Raw genomic sequence first — 15802 nt, 5'->3', positions numbered from 1 at the left:
CACAAAGGAGGCGGTCATTTGTTTACTGGTTCATTAGTGTGAACAGTATCCAATTTCCTTCATGAGCTTTCAAATTGTGAATCCCAAAATTTTGTTTTAATTGGAGGGGATTGGCTTTATTTTGCTCTTTGTGTATTAAATGGATTTTATATCACATGCTTTCAAATTACTCAACATCTCATAAAATGCATCCAATAACACCACACAGATATAAGGCAGTTCCCTTACTGAGCAGAAGACAGATTCCATATTGTGGGGCCCACCTCAGGAGACTGTGCTTTTGAACGCCTAGGACGGGGTCAGAGCTATCTGTATTTTAATTCCAAGGTGGTTAAGTCTCCACGTTCCCAACGTAGGGGGCTCGGGTTCAATCCCTAGTTAGGGAGCTAAGATCGCACATGCCTCATGGACAAAAAAAAAAAGAAAAAGAAAAAGAAAAAAAAAGTCACCTTAATCCTAAGGAACATCCTTTCGATTTTTTTTTTTTGGCTGCATCGCGCGCTTGTGGGATCTTGGTTCCCCGACCAGGGATCAAACCCGTGCCAGGGAATTCCCAGCCTTTCAATTTAAATTCAGTATCCGAGTAACACAGCCAGCCTGGACGCTAAAATTCACACTCAAGAGAATGAATGATGAATATTTCAGTGAACATGTGCCAAGACACATAAGTATACAGGCATCCTTCAGCCTACATGCAGGAGCTGCTCCTAAATTTCATTTTTAGATTAGTTATTGAAACCAGAAATACATTTATTTACCTTCAGAATATTGTTATGACTATTGGATAAGTTTTCCTAACAACCCACAAAAATGTATTTATCCATTAACACAATGATACATTTAAAAGTGCTTTCCAGGGACTTCCCTGGTGGCTCAGTGGATAAGACTCCACACTCCCAGTGCAGGGGGCCTGGGTTCAATTGCTGGTCAGGGAACTAGACCCCACATACCACAACTAAGGAGCCCGCATGCTGCAACTAAGGAGCCCGCGAGCCACAACTAAGGAGCCAGCCTGCTGAAACTAAGACCCAGTGCAACCAAATAAATTAAATAAATAAATATTAAAAGTGCTTTCCAGGGCTTCCCTGGTGGCGCAGTGGCTGAGAGTCCGCCTGCCGACGCAGGGGACATGGGTTCGTGCCCCGGTCTGGGAGGATTCCACATGCCGCGGAGCGGCTGGGCCCGTAAGCCATGGCCGCTGAGCCTGCGCGTCCGGAGCCTCTGCTCCGCAGCGGGAGAGGCCACAACGGTGAGAGGCCCGCGTACCGCAAAAAAAAAAAAAAAAAAAAAAAAGTGCTTTCCAGGGTTGAGAACGACTGGTAAAGCATGGACTTAGAGAGAGCCCTGCACTCTACTTACTGGCTCTGCATACTTGGGAAAATGACTTCAGCTTTGCACCTCAGTGACCTCACCTGTAAAATGGGATAATATTAGTACATAGGGCTCTTGGGAGAATTAAGTGAGATAATGCACAAAAAACACTTAGCATATGCCAGGCACTAGAATGTATGCAATGGCAGTTACCAATGCAGCAACTGCTGGTGCAAATAAAGAAAGAAGAGATTTTCGGGGATGAAGACGCAGTGTCCTCAATGGGCGTCAGGTGGCGCCACAAGCCTAAAAACCAAGTCCAGCCGTGCCTGGGAAAGTAGATGAGTGAAAAAGTTGAATCTCAGAGCACCTGTCAACCTGACATAGCTGCCACTTTGAATAGATGTGGTGTCTTAAGTCAGGTGTTAACATTTTAATGGACCCATAAAATTCAAAACATAGACCGTTCCCCTCATCCAGATTCTTTCTAGTTATTCCTATATCGAGGGACATGTTGAAACATGCATTACTGTATGTATATTACTTAATATAAAAGTAATATCATAACCGGCATCCCAAACAAGACAAGCCATTTCTGTTGGCAAATATGGCATTGAAACAATGGCCCTGGTGGAGAAAGAAAAGAGGAGAATGTAACAAACATTCGTGACAACTGTGGCGGAGATGGGAGGTTGCCTATCCCAATATCACCCACCCCTCCTAGAATCCCGGAGATTTAGCGGGGCGCATAGCTTCTTGCAATAAAGAGTACAATTCCTAGTTCTCCTTGAGCTGGTGTGGACGTGTGGCTAAGCCCTGGCCTGTGGGACGTGAATGGGAAGGGCAGCTTGTAGGAAATTTCCTTGAGACAGATGGCAAGTACCTTCCTCCATTCCCTGCCTGCAACATGGTTTTGATGCCAGCAACTCCACCTTGTACCTGAAGGCTGGGGCTGCACCCTACGGATGATCCCAAGAGACTATGAGGGCTCCATAGGAACTCTGAATTGTCTACCTCTGGCCTTTTATGTGAGAGAAAAATAAATTTAAATCACGAGTAAGCCATTTTATTTGGGGTCTTTGGTACTCATAGCCAAACACCATCCAACTGATACTCCATGTAAGAACCCTGGTTTTGTTTTTAAAGAATACTTTCGTATTTTAAAAATATATGGATAAGGGACTTCCCTCGTGGCGCAGTGGTTAAGAATCCGCCTGCCAATATAGGGGACACAGGTTCGATCTCTGGTCTGGGAAGATCCCACATGCCGTGGAGCAACTAAGCCCGTGTGCCACAACTGCTGAGCCTGCGCTCTAGAGCCCATGAGTCACAACTACTGAAGCCCGCGCACCTTAGAGCCCACACTGCACAACAAGAGAAGCCACCGCAAGGAGAAGCCTGCGCACCTCAACGAAGAGTAGCCCCCGCTCACCACAACTAGAGAATAAAGACTGCATGCAGCAACGAAGACCCAATGCAGCCATAAATAAATAAATAAGCAAACAAAAGATGGGGGAACAACCTAGCATAAAATATATATATATATGGATAAAAAGAATGGAAGATGAATGGAGAAGATGGTGACAGAGATGTGAAGACAACTCTCAAACTTTTAAGACTGAGAAAGAGAAGGGGAAATGTGGACAATAATAAAGTAACAAATATCACTGATTTGAGTCTTCTTTCAGTGCAGTCTGAGAAGGAGAAGGGAAAATCCAGAGTGGGAAGACTAAGTGAAGACCCGCAAAGCTCCTGCTGTTGAAACAGCTGGGCTCTCCCACTAGCTGTTTGAATTAGTCACCAAACTAGTAACCAGTGGGGCTTAATCAAGGCCAAAGGTTTCTGAGATGAGAGAGTAACAAGTGGAGGTGAAGTTTAAGGTACTAATCACTCAATAAATCCTTATTGAGTCACCATGGACAGGCACTTTTCCAACAAGTAGTTGGAAAATATATATTTACAGAGACTTTCTGGGATGGTGGTAAGGACTATTAGATAATACACCGTACTTACATATTTAGTAGTAGTCATTTCCCCTGGGAAAAGGCATGCTTTGAGAGTAAAGACCAGAAGCCCATTAAATAGAGAAGTCACAGATGGGTTCCTCCAGATAGCCAAAAACAAACAAGGCCCGTTGCCTTGCCTCTAGTCCAGAGACATCTTTTGTTTGATATTTGGTGGAATTCGTCTTGGGCTGCTAGATTTAGCAACATATAGACAACTATAGCTGTTTGTGCTCTTTTTGATTTGCTTTTTTTTTTTTTGGAACCTTTATCTTTGGGTACTTATAATTGGTTTAAAAATAAAGTTCTGTGACTGAGTTTTTGTTTTTTTGGCAACGCACCATGCGGGATCTTATTTCCCAGACCAGGGATTGATCCTGCGCCCCCTGCAGTGGAAGCATGGAGTATTAACCACTGAGCCACCGGGGAAGTCCCTGGGAATTTTTTTGAAAAAGTAGAAGTCCTTCAAGCTGCCTTGGATCCAAAACAATCTGAAGTCTTCCTGTTCTGCTCTTCCTGGGTTCTCCTACAAGAATATCTATGTTAGGAGTCCCCAAGACCACCTTCAGATTTGATGATTTGCTAGAATGACTCACCAAACTCAGAAAGCTGGTTTATTACAGTGAAAGGATGCAGATTAAAATTAGCAAAGAGGAAAAGGGCATAGGGTGGAGTTCAGGAGAGAGCGGACACAAACTTGTTTCTCCTTTTCCTGGGGAATCACATTAATTCTCCCAGCAACAATGTGTGACAACCCATACAAAGTGTTGCCAACCAGGGAAGCTCACCCAAGCACTGGAGTTCAGGATTTCTGTTGGGGGGTCAGTCATGTAAGCATGGAAAGCCTATGTGACTGACCTTAGCTGTTCAGTCTCCAGCCGACATGTGGCCCAAAGCCCCTAGGCATACAAAAACAGGTGTTCACCATGCATCACATTGTTAGCATAAACTATCTGGTATGGCCCAAGGCCTCAGATATACAAAGATACTTTTAGCAGGCAAGATATTCCAGGCTCAAAGGTTATCTCCCCAGGAGCTGGTTAAGGGTCAGTCGTGAAAATCTTGGGAATGTGCAGAGTTTGTGCAGCCCAGATCTGCTGAGTTCTCCCTCTATTTTTACAATAAAGCCATAAAAAGTAATAATAATAATAATCCACCTAACATCTTTATAATAAAGAACCATTACATGAGCTAGCTTCTGAAAACCTCCTTGGAAAGAGACCAATCAAAGCATATTTCTAACAGCAATGTGTCTAGCGTGGCAGCACTCAGTAAGTGAGTCAATGAATATAGGGAGGGCCAATACCGGTGCCTCTGGAGATGTGAGATCTGTGTCTTAGAGCTGCCCAGTTTTTCCAGCTGTGGCTCTGTGCCTAAGCCCACTCCTACAGCTCTTTCCCTTGGCTAGCTTCCTCCCAAGTGTTTCCTTCATTTTTCCTTCCATCCCTTTCTCTCTCCTCCAGCTGTTCCAAGACCCCCAAGATCCAGATTTCCATTCAGTCCCCTCCAACCAACGCATCCAGGCTCTAGGGCTTCCCTCCAGGGCCAGGAGTAGGCTGAGGCAAGTGAGGCACAAGGCCACAGTATTTAAGGTGGCATCACTCTTAGGGTCATGCAAGAGAGCAAGTGCCTTTGTAAATTCTGTACCCCAGGCATTCACTCTCGTCCTGGTACCACATTTTGTCTTGAAAGAGTCTCTGCACGGGAACCTGTATCCCTCAGTTTTGTGTGGGAAGGTATGAGAAGAAACACAGAAGCCAGGCCCTGGGAAAGAGTCAAGCATTAATTCATATGAGCATGAATGCATCTTCATTTCCTCCTCTTTAATATACACCATCCCAATGGGTAATTCAATCAACATTAAATACCAGAAAATAACTTTAATGCCAGTATCCACTTGTCTCATCTTTACCAGGGCCCCTCTACTCTTCAACAGTTTCAAAGGCATAAGGGCTCTTTTACCACAGCACCCTGGAATCTTTCTTCCCAGTATAAACTACTTGGTAGAAGAAAATTTGCCAGGACCCTTCAATTCAAGGCCTTCTTGCATTTCCCTGATTCCAGGTAGGAAATTACTACAAGAGCTATCAGGAGCTTTGACCCTTATTGACAAGGACGTCTGAGCTACTTACATGGCATGACAAGTCAGAATGTTTCCATTAATTTCCAAGAATTGCAACCAGTGCTTTTCCAACTGATGTGGCACTTCTGATGATATAGAAAGAGGAACTGTAGACAAACTTACTTCCAGGTTTACCGTTTGATCCATTATTCGCATAAGAAATACATGAACCAAGGCAGTGCATACAGAAATCAGCTAGCAGCTTCGTGTCACAAAATAAATACACAGAGACATTCCAATTGCTCAAGTTTTTATCATCTCTTTTTTTCACAAAGCAGATTCTCAGGTACAAGTCTAGCTGAGGGTATCCTCACATTCATTACATTCATAGGATTCTTCCCTGAAATGAATTCTTTGATGTTGCTGTAAAGCTTGACCTAGGTCAGAGAACATTTCCACATTTATTACAGCCAGTTTCTCTCCCATATGAATTCTCCGGGTTTCAACTATAACCAAAGGCCTTCCAGCACTTATGATGTTATTCACAGGGTTTCTCTCCAGAATGAATTCTTTGATGTTGAATAAGACTCAAGAGCTGATTAAAGGTTTTACCACATTCAATAAATTATAGGGTTTCTCTCATGAGTAGACTCAGTGATGCAGAATAAGATGTGGGCTCTGAGGAATGGCTTTCCTGCAGTCATTACATTTACAAGGTTTCTCTCCTAACATGAAGTCTCTGAACTGGTAAGGCTGAATTATATCTAAATGTTTCCCCACACTCCTTACATTCGTAAGATTTTTTTCCAGTGTGAATTCATTGATGTTCAATGAGACCTAAGCTGTAGCTGAGGGTTCTTCCACACTCAGTGTACTCATAGGGGTTTCTCTCAAATGAATTTTCTGATGATGAACAATGTATGAACTCTTCCAGAAACTTTCCCCACACTCACTACATTCCTATGGCGTATCTCCACTGTGAATTCTCTTGATGTTGAGCAAGTCAAGATAGCCACCTAAAAAAGTTTCCCCACATTCCTTACATTCCTAAGGTTTTTTCCACTATGAATTCAATAATACCTAACGAATTCCATTTTCCCTTTGAAAACTCTGGTATTCATTAGGCTTATATGATTTTTCTCCAGTATGAATTACTCCATATGGAGCATGGTGTACATTTTTCAGCCACTCATGTCACATTTTCACCTAACTCATTGGTAAAGATTAAAAACAAAACCCTCATAAAACTTTGTTGGTGAGGCGGGGTGGGGACATGAGCCCTTGTTCACTGCTGGAAGAATGCCAACTGGTATAAATTCCAGGGAGAGCAAATTTTCCCAAATGAAAAATGCATGCACCTTTGACTGAACAATTCTAAGAATGTGTTCTACAGATAGGCTTTATTGTGTGTAAAATCACAATTGTACAAAGTTATTTAGTGCAACATTGTTCATAATAGCAAATGGTTTGAAACAGTCTAAATGGATCCACAGGGAAGTGGTTAAACAAATTATGATACATACATAAAATGGGATACCTTGTAGCCACGACTAAGAATGAGGAAGCTCTTTATAAACCAATATGAAACTATCTTAAAAATAAAAATAAGGTTCCGAATAGTCTTTACTGAACATTACCATTTGTGTAACCAAAAACACACAAACAGAAACAAAGGAAGGAGGCTTCCCTGGTGGTGCAGTGGTTGAGGGTCCGCCTGTCGATGCAGGGGACGCGGGTTCGTGCCCCAGTCCGGGAAGATCCCACATGCCACGGAGCAGCTGGGCCCGTGAGCCATGGCCGCTGAGCCTGCACGTCTGGAGCCTGTGCTCCGCAACGGGAGAGGCCACAGCAGTGAGAGGCCCTCGTACCGCAAAAAACAAAACAAAACAAAAAAAAAAACAAAGGAAGGAAAACCCCACAAACCTGATTGTATACGCACAGCCTATCTCTAAAAGGATGGAGATCCTTATTCTAGGGAGAAAAATTTCATTCTGATGCCCTTTTGTTTTGTTTTCTGTACCACACAAATGTACTGGTTATTTTAAAAATTAAATTGAAAAAACCCTGGAATCTAGAAAAGAGACAGATAAAGAGATGTGAATTCAGGCGGGCGATAAGGTTATGATAGAGCAAGGAAGTCAAGAGAGTTCATTATTTAAAACTGTAATCTGTTGCAGTTTCTAGTTCCACATGTACAAAGCTTGGAAATTGCCACTCCATCCTAACAACAAGTAAAAAGCTAAACAAGCTGAAAAATCAAAAACTCTCCTAAGATCCATAAGAGAAGTGAGTTCACAGGGCAAACAACTGCCCCCCAAAATTGGAGAGACAGGCAAATACAGAGAATCAAAACATACTGGAGCAGAAACCTCCACTGGAACCATTGCTGGGCTAGGGAAGCCGCAACTGAAATTAATGAATTACTGGAGGCAATTCTGAGAGTGTGAACAAGTCTTAAGAGTTAAAAACTCTAGGGGTGGGACTTCCCTGATGGCGCAGTGGTTAAGAATCCGCTTGCCAATGCAGGGGACATGGGTTCAAGCCCTGGTCCAGGAAAATCCCACATGCCGCGGAGCACACAACTGCTGAGCCTGCACCACAACTACTGAAGCCCACGCGTCTAGAACCTATGTTCTGCAACAAGAGAAGCCACTGCAATGAGAAGCCCGTGCACCGCAACAAAGAGTAGCCCCTGCTCATCGCAACTAGAGAAAGCCTGCACACAGCAACGAAGACCCAACACAGCCAAAAGTAAATAAATAAAATTAATAAATTTTAAAAAAAAAGAAAGAAAAAGTCTCAAGAGAATTTTAAAAATATTTTGAACTGAATGAAAATTAAAACACAACTTATCAAAATTTATAGGATGCAGTGAAAGCAGTGCTTAGAGGGAAATTTATAGCATTGAACGAATATATTAGAAAAGAAGATCTAAAATCAATCATCTAAGCTTCCACCTTAGGTAACTACAAAAAGAAGAGCAAATTAAATCTAAAGTAAGAGAAGAAACGAACTAATAAAAATTAGAGCGGAGGGAATTCCTTGGTGGTCCCGTGGTTAAGAATCTGCCTTCCAATGCAGGGGACATGGGTTCAATCCCTGGTCGGGGAACTAAGATCCCACATACCTTGGGGCAACTAAGCCCGCGTGCCACAAACTACAGAGCCCACATGCTCTGGAGCCTGTGCACCACAACTAGACAGAAGCTTGCACACCGCAACAAAGAGCCTGCCTGCTGAACGAAGATCCCAAATGATGCAACTAAGACCTGATGCAGCCATAAATAAATTAATTAATTAAATATTTTTTTAAAAATTAGAGCAGAGGGACTTCCCTGGTGGTGCAGTGTTTAAGAATCCACCTGCCAGTGCAGGGGACATGGGTTCAATCCCTGATCAGGGAAGATCCCACATGCCATGAAGCAACTAAGCCTGTGCACCACAGCTACTGAGTCCACGTGCCTAGAGCCCATGCTCTGCAACAAGAGAAGTCACCACAATGAGAAGCCCACGCACCACAACGAAGAATAGCCCCCGCTGGCCACGACTAGAGAAAGCCCACATGCAACAACAAAGGCCCAACACAGTCAAAAAAAAAAAATTAGAGCAGATATCAATAAAATTGAAAACAGGAAATCAATAGAGGAAATCAATGAAACAAAAGCTGATTCTTTTTTTTAATTTAATTAATTAATTAATTTACTTATTTATTTTGGCTGCTTTGCGTCTTCATTGCTGCACCCGGGCTTTTCTCTAGTTGTGGCAAGCAGGGGCTACTCTTCATTGTGGTGCACAGGCTCTAGGTATGCGGGCTTCAGTAGTTGTGGCACAAGGGCTCAGTAGTTGTGGCTCGCAGGCTCTAGAGCACAGGCCCAGTAGTTGTTGCACATAGGCTTAGTTGATCTGTGGCATGTGGGATCTTCCCGGACCAGGGCTCGAACCCGTGTCCCCTGCATTGGCAGGTGGATTCTTAACCACTGCACCACCAGGGAAGCCCCTGATTCTTTAAAAAGATCAATAAAGGGAAATCCCTGGTGGTCCAGTGGTTAGGGCTCTGCACTTCCACTGCAGGGGGCATAGGTTCTACCTCCGGTCAGGGTACTATGATTCTGCATGCCACGTGGCACAGCCAAAAAAAATTAAAAAGTAAAAAATAAAAAACAGTAAAAAGATCAATAAAATTGACAAGGCTCTAGCCAGGCTAAGAAAAAAAGAGTGTTCTGCTAATAACAGAAGTAAAAGAGGGGACATCACTACAAAGCTTATTGATATTAAAAGGATAAGAAAGGAATACTATGTACAACCCTATTCCCACAAATTTGATAACTTAGATAAAATGAATCAATTTCTTGAAAGGCACAATATGCCAAAACTCACCCAAGAAGAACAGAAATAGGCCTGTTTCTATTAAAGAAATTGAATCAATAATTAATAACCTTCCAAAACAGAAAGTAGTTTGGGTTCATTGGTGAATTCTACCAAATATTTAAGGAAGAACTTACACCAGTTCCCCACAATTTCTTTCAAAAGATAGAAGCAGAGGGAATACTTCCTATCTCATTCTATGAGGCCAGAACCACGTTAATAGCAAAAACAGACAAAGAAAAGAGAACTACAGACCAATTTTTCTCATAAACATAGATGCAAAAATCCTCAACAAAATATTAGCAAATAGAATCCAACAATGTATAGAAAGAATCATATGCCATGACTAAGTGGGTTTATTCCAGTATGCAAATCTGGTTCAACATTTGAAAATCAATTAATATAATCCATCACATGAGCAGGTTAAGGAAGAAAAATCACATGATCATATTAATATCAAATTCAGAAAAAGCATTTGACAAAATCCAACATGCATTCATGATAAAAAAAAAAAAACCCTCAGCAAACTAGAAATAGAGGGAACTTCCTCTACTTAATAAAGAATACCTGGGACTTCCCTGGTGGTGCAGTGGTTAAGAATCCAACTGCCAGTGCAGGGGACAGGGGTTCGAGCCCTGGTCTGGGAAGATCCCACATGCTGCAGAGCAACTAAGCCCGTGTGCCACAACTACTGAGCCTGCACTCTAGAGCCTGTGAGCCACAACTACTGAAGCCCGCGTGCCACAACTACTGAAGCCTGCACGCCTAGAGCCCACGCTCTGCAACAAGAGAAGCCACCGCAGTGAGAAACCCATGCACCACAACAAAGAATAGTCCCCGTTCACCACAACTAGAGAAAGCCCGTGCACAGCAAGGAAGACCCAGTGCAGCCAAAAATTTAAAAATTATTTAATTAATTAATTTAAAAAATATATATCTAAACAACAACAACAACCCTGCAGCTAACATCATACTTAATGGAGAGAAACTTGAAGCTTTCCCACTAAGATCAGGAACAAGGCAAAGATGTCCTCTCTCACTACTCCTTTTCAACATTGTAATGGAAATCTAATGCAATAAGACAAGAAAAGGAAATAAAACATATACCACTTGGGAAGGAAGAAATAAAACTGTCCTTATTCACAGATGACATGATCTTTTAATGTAGAAAAATCTGAAAGAATTGACAAAAAAAGCTCCTGGAACTAATAAGTTATTATTGCAAGGTTGCCAGATACAAGGTTAACATACAAAAGTCAATCACTTTCCTATATACCAGCAATGAACAAGCAGAATTTGAAATTAAAAGCACAATACCATTTACATTAGCACCTCAAAAATTAAATACTTAGATATAAATCTAAAAATATATATACAAGATCTGTATGAGGAAAACTGCATACATACTGTTCAAAGAAGTCAAGGAAAAACTAAATAATCAGAGAGGTATTCCATGATCCTGGATAAGAAGACAATATAGTCAAGATGTCAGTTCTTCTCAACTTGATCTATAGATTCAATGCAAACCTGATCAAAATCCCAGCAAGTTATTTTATAAAGATTGACAAGCTGATTCTAAAGAGGCAAAAGGCCCAGAAGAACCAATAAATATTGAAGGAGAAGAAAAAATTTGGAGGACCGACACCACGTGACTTCAAGACTTACTATAATGCTAAGTAATCAAGACATTGTGGCATTGATAAATGAATAGACAAATAGATCAATGGAACAGAGTGCCCAGATAGAACCATATAAATATAGTCAACCAATCTTTGACAAAGAAGCAAAGGAATACAATGGAGAAAATATAGTTTTTTTCAAGTGATGCTCAAACAATTGGATATGCACATGTAAAAAATAATGAATCTAGAATCTACAAACCTTACACTCTTCACAAAAATTAACTCAAAATAGATCACAGACCTAAATATAAAATGCAAAACTATAAAATTTCTAGAAGGTAACATAGGAGAAAATCTAGATGACCTTGGCTTTGGTCATGATTTTAAAGATATGACACTGAAGGCATGAGCCATGAAAGAAAGTATTGATTATCTGGAATTTACTAAAATTAAGATCTTCTGCTCTGTGAAAGGTACTGTCAAGAGACTGAAAGAACAAGTGACAGAATGTGAGAAAATCAAAAGATATATGTGATAAAGGACTGTTAAAATATACAAAGAACTCTTAAAACTCAAGAATAAGACCTGATTAAAAAATGGGCTAAAGAGCTTAGCAGACACCTCGCCAAAGAATATACACAAGTGACAAACATATGAAAAAATGCTCCATGTCATACGTCATCAGAGAAATGCAAATTAAAGCAACAATGAGATACCACTAACATACATATTAGAATGCCCCAAATCCAGAACACTGACAACACCAAATGCTGGCAAGAATGTGGTGCAAAAGGAATTCTCACTCACTGTTGATAGGAATGCAAAATGGTACAGCCACTTTGGAAGACAGTTGGCAGTTGGCAGTTCTTACAAAACTAAACAAAAAAAAAAACAAAAAAACAAAGAAGAACTAAACCTACCCTTACCATATGATCCATCAATCATGTTCTCAGTATTTACCCAAAGGAGTTGAAAACTTATGTCCACACAAAAACTTGCACATGGGTGCTTAAAACAAATTTATCAACAATTGCCAAAACTTGGAAGCAACCAAGGTGTCCTCCAGTAGGTGAATGGATAAACTGTGGCACATCCAGACAATGGAATATTATTTATTGCTAGGAAGAAATGAGCTATCAAGCCATGAAAAGACATGAGGAAAACTTAAATGCATATTATTAAGTGAAAGAAGCCAATCAGAAAAGGCTACATACTGTATGATTCCAACTCTATGACAGGCTGGAAAAGGCAAAACTATGGAGGCAGTAAAAAGATCAGCGGTTGCCAGGGGTTAGGAGGAAGGGCGGGATGAATAAGCAGAGCACAGAGGATTTTTCCGGCAGTGAAAATGCTCTTGTGTGGCTGAACCACACCACACTGACTCCATTCTGTCAGCTCCATCTTAGGACCGCAATTCTATTCCCTCGCCTTTCTGTGTTCACAAAGAATGCGCCCAAGCCAGATAAGTTCCCTATCAACTTTCACCCTTACCTTCATCTGATATGACAGCTGGAAGAATGTCTTTTGCTGGTGCAGATAGTTAATGGTCATGATACCCCTCGGGGGGAGGAAAAACCCAGGTTCCAGTCTGTGCAGCCATGCTTCTCACTTGGTAGTCAGATTCTAGTTTTAGCTTTGGCCACTTTACATCCCCTTGTACCCTCTGGATTGTCCATCTGCCCAAGCCTTCCTACGCATATGTAAGTTCTCCACAATAAACTTCATAATTGTACTTCGGAGTTGCCTCCTTCATTTTTCTGTCTCAAAGTTCCTTCTCAGTTTGGAGGATATTATTAAATACCCCTTCCTCCCTGTATCAAGTCGGTATGATACTATGGTGGATACAGGTCATCATACATTTGGCCAAATGCACAGAATATACAACACCAAGAGTGAGCCCTCAGGGCTTCCCTGGTGGCGCAGTGGTTGAGGGTCCGCCTGCCGATGCGGGGTACGCGGGTTCGTGCCCCGGTCCGGGAGGATACCACGTGCCGTGGAGCGCCTGGGCCTGTGGGCCGTGGCCGCTGGGCCTGCGTGTCCGGGGCCTGTGCTCCGCGGCGGGAGGGGCCGCAGCAGTGAGAGGCCCGCGTACCTCAAAAAAAAAAAAAAAAAAAAGAGTGAGCCCTCATGTAAACTATGTACTTTGGAACATGTTGATGACGTGTCAACGTAGGTTCATCAATTGTAACAAAGGTACCAAGCTGATGGGGGATGCTGTTAATGTGGGAGGCTTGGCATGAGATATCTCTGTACCTTCTTCTCAACTTTGCTGTTAACCTATAACTGCTCTAAAAAATGTTTAAATTGTGTACTTCCCTGGTGGCACAGTGGTTAAGAATCCACCTGCCAATGCAGGGGACAGGGGTTCGAGCCCTGGTCCGTGAAGATCCCACATGCTGCAGAGCAACTAAGCCTGTGCGCCATAACTACCGAGACTGCGTGCCATAACTACTGAGCCTGCATGCCACAACACTGAATCCCGTGTGCCTAGAGCCCGTGCTCCGCAACAAGAGAAGCCACCGCAATAAGCCTGTGCACCACAGCAAGGAGCAGCCCCCATTCGCTGCAACTAGAGAAAGCCCACGTGCAGCAACGAAGACCCAATGCAGCCAAAAATAAATTAATTTTTAAAAATAAAAATTGTGATCTTTCCCACAGCTCCCTCATTTTCTTTGCTTTTTCTCCATAGAATTTGTCACCATCTGACATACTATTTATTTCAATTATTTGCTTTCTTTATTGCTTTTTCCTTCCATGAGAATGTCCATTGAGGGAAAGGCTTTTTTTCTTACTGCTAAATATTTAGAGCCTAGGACAGTGCCTGGCACAGAACAAGTGTTTTATAAATAATTGTTGACTAAAAGTACAGTTAGGACATACCTAATCAATATGCTTGCTCTTCTGTCTTCAGTAGCAGATCTTGCCTCTACCTCACAATGTGGACCCACAAATCCAGGCTAAGTGCTCCCCCAGGTAATTGTGGGGGTCCCCAAAGGAGGTCTTACATGTACCAATGGACAAGGCTGGTCATCCACAGACTGACACCAGACATTTCATGCACTTCTCCTGCTCAGGACTCCTTCCACTGGGTATCAACTTGTCCTGGCTCCTAGAAACAATGTCAGCTATTATTCCTCTGTTAAATGCTCCAAACCTTTGAAAGCTGTATAGAAACTGCTATTATAGAGTTATAAAATTTTTTAAAGATTTTTTTTTGATGTGGACCATTTTTAAAGTCTTTATTGAATTTGTTACAATATTGCTTCTATTTTATGTTTTAGTGTTTTGGCCACGAGTAATGTGGGATCTTAGCTCCCCAACCAGGGGTCAAACCCACACCCCCTGCGTTGGAAAGTGAAGTCTTAACCACTGGACCGCCAGGGAAGTCCCTAGAGGTATAAAATATTAATGCTGCAAGAGACTTTTGAAATCAGCTAGTCCAAGACTCTCTTTTAGTACTTGCACAAGATGAGACACAAAAAGCAGGAGTTTTGCTCACAGCTCAGTTTGGTGTCCAAGCCAAGCCCAGAATCCAGGACTAGACTCCCTGAGATTCCCAAGCACTCAACAGTTTGCTTAGATATAGTCATAGTTGTTACACTTTTTCACTTGGTTCATAGGTTATTTTATCTTTAATTTTCAAAGCTTGGTTTTCTCCTGTACTAATGGGAGGATAAATCAGCATCATTTGGGGAAGAAACAAGAGCCTTAAATGTGTCCACACCCTTTCACCCAATAATTGTATTTCTGGGAATTTACCCAGAAAAAAAAAAAAAAAGACCAGAATTTGAAAACTTTTGCAATGGGCCCTTGCTGTTTTTACCTACCCAGTGTTTCTTTTCCTTTTGTTGGTAACTATATCCTTCTTTCATCTCCCAATTTATGCCAGCAGGGTTTGAGACTCTCCCTGAATTCAAAGCAACCAAAAATACTTATAGAATATGTTCTCCTTTGTCTTTCTTTGATACCTATTCAGAGAGAGCACTTTTTCCATATGCTTACTGGTCACTTGTACTTCCCATTTATTTATTGAATAATCCTTCCACTCTCCCCCTTCCCACAATTTTGTAATACGACCTTTGTCATTCTCATACTACTAGGGGATATCTCTGAGGTATGTCTCTTCTCTTATTAACCTCTCTGTGCTTGCAGGCGTGGCATTCTGAGCTGAGCCTGGATGATGAGAATTTCCACGAACAGGAATGGGCAAGGAGAGCAGTCTGTAGGAACAGGGTGGACAGGCTGTGTTGACAAAGGGGCTCACTGTATGACAACATGGTGCTTCCCAACATTTTTATTCTCAATTTTACTACCCGGGAAATCTAAATTGTGGAGTCCAACATATATTTTAGAACATTTTTCTAATACAAATACTTGTGTTTTAATTTTGTCAATAAAGATATTTGGCAAGGGGAACACTATCAACATCATTTTATTCAA

This window comes from Pseudorca crassidens, chromosome 19, assembly GCF_039906515.1.
Source record: "Pseudorca crassidens isolate mPseCra1 chromosome 19, mPseCra1.hap1, whole genome shotgun sequence".
NCBI classification, from domain to species: Eukaryota; Metazoa; Chordata; class Mammalia; order Artiodactyla; family Delphinidae; genus Pseudorca; species Pseudorca crassidens.
This window is presented reverse-complemented; position numbering follows the sequence as displayed.